Genomic DNA, 7050 nt, shown 5'->3' on the forward strand with positions numbered 1-7050 from the left:
CTTCGCTGATCAGAGGGCTCAGTGTGTTATAGATTATAGACGAGTGATAGATCCTATAGTTCAGCCAGAACCGGTTAAACTTACCCCGGGATCACCCCATGCCTCAACTGAGAGAGAGGGTTTAGCTGTAGGTGAGAGTGTTCAGGAACACGGGTTACCTGAACAAGGCTGTGAGTTGAAGGAAAATGGAATTGAGAGGGGTGAACAGGAGCGGGGAGCCTCTGATCAGCATAGTACTTCATCTGATAGTACTTCCTCAACTTCATCAAGTTCGGAAGATACAATATCTGATAATCAGGCAGCTCTAGGTGATGATGATGACAATGACAATAATGATGATGATGTTGACAACCATGCTCAACCGATTCTTTCACAGAATATTCAAATAGGAGTAGTAGTTGATAATATTGACGAGATCTTTCCAGAGTTTGAAGCTCCACAGGCTTGTCTAAGTCTGCATTCTCTATCATTTAATGTTGATGATTTTGGAGCCAGACCTGATGACTATGATTGAATGCTGGAAGACTTGTCAGATATTCCAGTAGAAGGAGGAGATGAGGGAGCTGAAGTTGAAAATGCTGAGAGGTTGAGTGAAAGGGAAGCAGAAAAATATGGTGAGTGTGAGAGCGGAGCACAAAATCAAGATCAAGCTCCTTTCCTAGCTGAAACACATAGCCGGGCACCCACATATGCTATTGACATTCATCCGTTGAATGCTGATATTGAAGAAGACATAGCTAGCCCAGCTATGCACTTACACACCCAACCCGACCACTCAACTGGTTCTCAACAACCAGCTGTTTCATTTCATCACGGGGGCTTAGCACATATGCTATCTACTTCTCACTTGGAGAATGTAGATATTGAAACAAGTAGGCCGCTGCCCCAGCCTACGACTTTGATTTTGTGCACCTCGAGTCTAGAGCCGATACACTTAGGTACACAAGAGTCTCGAGCATCTGTTGCTCCCATTGTAGTTCTTAGTGAACTAGCCGGAATGACCAGAGTGGTGTCAATTGACCTCCCACGAGGACTGGTCAGAAGTCCTACCAGTGCTACCACTTTGCCAACATTGAACGTAGGCACAACAGTTTACTCAACTGTTGTCTCAACTGGTAATCTCAGTGATCCAGGTGTGAGCTTACCAGACTTTGTGTCAAGGGAAGATTTGGACGGCTCCCTGAAGGCTGTTCAAGACAACATGGATGCTCAAATTGCTAGCATTAAAAGACTGTTGAAGGGGAAGGAGCAAGTAGAAGAAGAACAATCATCTGCGCCATCACCACCGCCTGTACCTGAGCCTCCGACGGTAGAAGATCAATCGGTGGATGAACTTAAATCTCTGGTATATGCTAAACGGATGGTATCCCAAAATCCTGATGCAGAAGATGCATATTTGGTTGGGCTCCTTAGACAACAAATTGATGAAAACCCCACTGTTCGAGCCTAAGAGTTTTTGGCCTTTCAGGATGTGGTTGCTTCTAGCTTCATCAAAGTTAGTAAGTTAATCACATCAAACACCCAAGTTCTTAAAAGTTCAATTGATGCCCTTTCTGAACGAGTATCTATTCTAGAAGAGACTTGCCGAGCTCAGGCCACCTCACTCAAATGAAGGCATGATGACCCAGAAGATCCTGATCATCATGAGGGGGAGAGGAAAGGACAAAGGGTGGCTGAGTCATCTGCTCACGCTCAAAGTGTTGAAAGAGAGCCATCTACTCAAGACGTTAATGTTGAAGGTTCTGCCCCTGAGTTTACAAGGGAAAGAACTACCGAGCCGATTATTGTGGAAGATGATGAAGTGTTGGAGATAAGTCCAGCGATCGAGCCAATGGTTGAAAAGCCGGTGGACTCCACGGTAGGAACAAAGTTGCTACTGGACTTGTCTGCAAATGTTGGTTTTAAAGATGTTTTTGCTACTGTACTGGGTAGAGAACAAGATTTCAGAGAAGATATTGATAATATTGACGAATCATCTGGGTTATACTTTGACTTTGAATCTGACATCATTGATGAAGATCCAGTATTCCCATTTCAGGGTGATCGTCAGACATTGCTGGAACCCTCCACTACAGTTGAAGCTGGTGCATCCGATACTCCCAGAGCGCCATTTGATCCGACAGAGATTTTTACGGAGAATTATGTGCCATTTGCAATTCGGGCAAACTTTCCAGGCTATGACAGGGCAAGAATCAGAGAGCCTTATCTTGAAGACATCTATTTTGGCATCTTCCTCCGGCACCGAAAAGCTCTAAGTGCTGATAAGGTCCTTGGTATTCATAAGGAAACCAAAGATTATCGCCTGGAATATAAGCACTTCCTCAAAGCCAAACGTCTCTCTATCAGTGAAGTTCGGACCAAACATCGAGTTGTGTCAATTAAACAAATTGATGCTCAAAGACTTCTCAGAATCTGGTATACAGTATTCACTGTGACACGACAAGATGGTAAGATCTGGAGGTTTAGTGAAGCTGACTTCTCAAACTTGTATTTAGAAGATCTGGAGTATATGTATCACAAAATCTGGAACATGATGAACAGAAAAGAAGGAGTTCTTGTGGCTCTTAATGCGATCAAAAGGTTTATGCATAGTCACGTCAAAGTTTCTATGGTTATTGATGTCCAAATAGGACATGAAGATAATCAGAGAATCATCAATTTGAAGAGACCTGATCAAGAGCTAGAAGACATTGAAACCTATCCTTTCTACATGATTCTTGAACAACCAGAGTTCGGAGTGATATATGATGCTGAAGGTCGGATAAAGAAGTTCATGAGATTCAGTGAGCTGAACAAATTCTCTGGTGGTACTATTCAAATGGTTAGATGGGCGCTGGATATGGGGATAGTTAACAATGATAAAGATGCGGAGTCAAAGAGAATGAGTTCAAAGGATAGATATTTGTTGATCAATGCCCTGAATCTACTTAAGGAGAAAATCCAATATCGGAATGCACTGAGGAGGCTGGAGAAAATACTCGGACTCAGAAAGACAAGATTTACAAGAGTTCGAACTTGAATCCAAAGGGGGAGAATGTTGGGTTCAAGAATGTGCGTTATTGTTGTATTCAAGTTCTCCTTTTATTATGCTTTGTAATAGTTAGGCTTTAATGCTTTTCTTAGTATAAATAGTGATTAGTCTTGTAATTGTCATTAACTTCTGCAATTAATCTGATTAGTGCTGTAATATTCTCTCTCAAGAAATTCAAAGAAGATTGTTGGTGAAAATTCTCTCTACTCATATTCTTGATCTTCATCTTGAAGATTAATTCTAATCTTGTATGATTTGGGCTTTTCAAAGTTGTCATTTGAAAAATCAAGATTAATCAAATAATCTAATGCAATTAACGAAATCAGTCAAAGAAATCACAAACCAATAAAATCTTTCAGTTTCAATTCGTAAGCTCAAAAATTCACATAAAAGATCAAAAACTGTTCAGAAATAAGAAAATTAGCGAAAACAGTTAAAAATCAATGAAAACAATCAAAAACTGTTTAAAACAGTTAAAAACTGTTAAAAACAGTTAGAAACAGTTAAAACTGATAAAAAACAGTTAGAAACAGTTAAAACTGATCAAAAACAGTTTACGCGACACAAATCAGATCAAAAATCTTAAAAACAGTTCAGACCAATTCAAAACAGATTAAATACAATTAAATCCTCAAAAAATCAGTAAAATCGATGAAAACAGATAAAATTTGAAATCCAGATAAAATCTGATTCAACACGAGAAAATGAAATCTGGGAAAAAAATTGATTTTGAGGAAAAAAAATTCAAAATATCTCAAAATCGGACAAGATAGAAACTTAGAAAAAAAAACAAGTCTTTTGGGCCACAAATTCGGATGGGCTAAAGAAAGCCCAAGTTGGATGATGAACCTTTGTGCAAAATGGATTGAACTCGCCTCTGTTATTCATAATACACCAAATTCGGATGAAGTTCTAACCGGATTACACCAAATCGGATGAAATCGAGCAAGGAAATCAACAATTTAGGTGAAATCGATCAAGAAACTCTATGATTAAAGTGAAATCGAACAGAGGGGGTCTGTCTATGATTGATAAACCTCAAATCCGGTAAGCCTTAAGACCTTAAATCGACTAACTAGATGAGTGATGAGGCTGGAATCAAACAAGATAGTATGCGATTTAGACCGAAATCGAACAGGATGATGTGCGATTTATGTGAAACCGAACAATGGTAGTCTGCGATTTAGAAGAAATCGAACAGGGGGTTCTTCAATTTAGGTCAAGAATGGTGAAGATGAGTGACAACACGCGATATATACTGTTAGCTCTATTATTCACTTCTTGTAAGAGTATGAAAAAGTATTCTGCAAGTGTTGACAGAAGGGTATCTTCCACAGAAGACAACAGAGGACTAGTAACAGAAGCTGTTTCATCGTGCAAGTAAAGTGTAACAGAACCTCTGATGACTCTCACAGAGGTTCTGGAAAATGGTCCTCTGGCAATAAGATCATACAAGTCAATTACAACAGAGCCTCTGAGTTGGCTCACAGAGGGTCTGCGGATCAGTCTTCTGTGAAGATCCTGTTCTACAGTTTTTCAAAGGTTGTTAGCTGCATGTGCTTCTCACGTGACTAGGGCTTAATTGACTTTATTTGGATGGCTTAGATGATTTCTCTCTTCTAGATCATGTCAGTAAGGTCGTTAGGGACCAGTATAAATAGCAGCTTAGGCCTTTGTAAACTGTGTGCTTCCGAATTGTAATAGTCTTATTTTTCAATTGAATTGAAAAACCTTTGAAACAATTCTCTTGTGTTCATCTTCTTCCTCATCTTAACTGTGTGTTCTTGGTTTATTTTACTCTGTTTTGTTCTTAATATTGTTTTCGCTGCACTTTAATCGTCTTAAAGTTCATTCAAAGTATTAGATCAAATATCAAAGCTGAATTTAAGGTCCAACAATTGGTATCAAAGCAGGAATTGAATTCTTATTCGATTAATTCTGTTTTTGGTATTAATCTGCATTTTCTAGAACACCAGTTCTCTTCAGGTTACCCTGTTTCATTCTAGTAAATCAGTTTCATCTTGTTCTTATCTTTCTTCTTCTAATTTCAATGGCGAACTTGGCTAATACCTCGTTCATGAGCACTGGATCTCAATCAAAACCTCCCACGCTTATCCGTGAGGAGTATTCGCAATGGAAGGTGCGAATGATCAACTTTTTAGAGGGAATTCACCCTAGAATATGTGAATTTCTCTACAATCCTCCTTATGTGCCAATGAATTTAATTCCAAGAGTTCCAGCTACTGGCACAACCCCTGAAGTTCCTGAGCATTACAAGCCAAGACCTATTGCTAACTGGAGCGATGAAGACAAGATATTGGTTGATTTGGGCAGCAAATTCAAAAGGTTGTTAATCATGGCAATACCTCACGAGATCTTCAAATGTATTGATCACTGCCAACTGTCCATGGATATTTGGGCATAATTGGAAAAATAGATTGAAGGAGGTAAGAAAACTCTAAAGAACAATCGAGCCATTTGCATTGACGAATACCACAGATTCAAGGCTAAAGAGGGTGAATCCCTGTCGGACACATACTCCACATTAAACACCTTAATTAGCAATTGCAGAAGGTATGGAGTGATGAGGACTGCAGAGGACAACAACTCTCTGTTCTTGAAGAGCCTTGGAATCGAATGGATGCACCTAACCATGTCTATGAGGGCCACCTTAGATTTGGAAGTATGGACTTTGGCTGACTTATTTGGTTCTCTTAAAAGTCAAGAGCCTCAAGTCCTTCAAATGAAGAAGAACTATGGTGGTCTGCTTGCTCTGGGTGCAGAGGATGGCAGCTCTAGAAAGGGGAGGGAAACAAAGAAGGAAGAGAAGGAGAAGAAGAAGAAAAAGATCCTGATAGCAGAGAGTGAGGAGAGTTCTGACGAAGAAGGCACGATGAAAGAGATGATGAAAACTCTGGCTTTGATCACCAGAGAATATAGAAAGAGTGGTGAAAAGAAGGAGTACAAGAGTTTCAACAGAAAAAACTTCACATAGGGTGGTAGATCGAATGCAAGTGAGAAGGAGCAGAAGCCTTCACAGAAGGTAAAGGAGCAGAAAAAGGAAGAGACGAAGGAAGGATGCTTTAGATGTGGCAAGCCAGGCCACTTTGCTGCAGATTGTTGGTCAAAAGGGCCAAAGGCTCCACAGAGGGGTCCAAGAGATGCAGCCTTCTACAAAAAGAAGGTTGACTACTATCAACAGAAGTCTCTGCTAGCTCAATCGAGTGAGTTAGTAACTGATGAATCCTCTGATGAAGATAATCAGAAGGGTCTTCTTGCTTGGGAAGACTCGAACACAGAGGATGAGTTCTTCTGTGGGATGGCAAAGATCGACTCTGACTCCTCTGAATCAAATGACGAAGAGGTTTTGATATGTGTTGAGAATTTAACACATAACACGCTCTTTTAGGACTTTTTAGTTACAATAATTTCTTTTCATTCCCAAATTGAGTCTTTTTCATTTATTTCTTTATACTTTTGTTATTATGAAGCTAAATGTTGTGGTTGACTTGATGGCATGCAAAATTGAAGCTAATTAGGAGTTTTTGTGAAAACAGCAAATGCTACAGCATTGGTGCAGCSTTGGCCTGGGTCTTGCATGACTTTTTGGAGGACTTAATGAACAAGACATTGGCTTTTTGAAGGTGGAGTACAGCTGTAAAATGGCTGGATTTTTAGTAGAAAATCAGATGTATTGTTCAGTTAAGCTCATGTACTCTCTAGTTTAGCTTTTGTACTATTTAGTTGAACTTTAGTTATGAATTGTACTTGCTAGTTTCACTTTTGTTGTAATGTAACTAGTGTTGGTAAACCTAGCCTCCAAGCTTAGTTCTTTTGTCTTTTAGTGACCATTTTGGGTATAAATAAGAGGCTAAGGTTACCATATTTCTCAACCAATTAATCCATAATCCATTGGATTCTCTCTACTTTTTCTCCCAACTTCTCTTCCTTTTCCTTTAAACCCTCTTCAAGGGTGTTCTTCAAGTTCTTCAAGATCTTCTTCATCTTTTTATTTATTT

This window comes from Cynara cardunculus, assembly GCF_001531365.2.
Source record: "Cynara cardunculus var. scolymus isolate 2C chromosome LG 4, CcrdV1, whole genome shotgun sequence".
Lineage (NCBI taxonomy): Eukaryota > Viridiplantae > Streptophyta > Magnoliopsida > Asterales > Asteraceae > Cynara > Cynara cardunculus.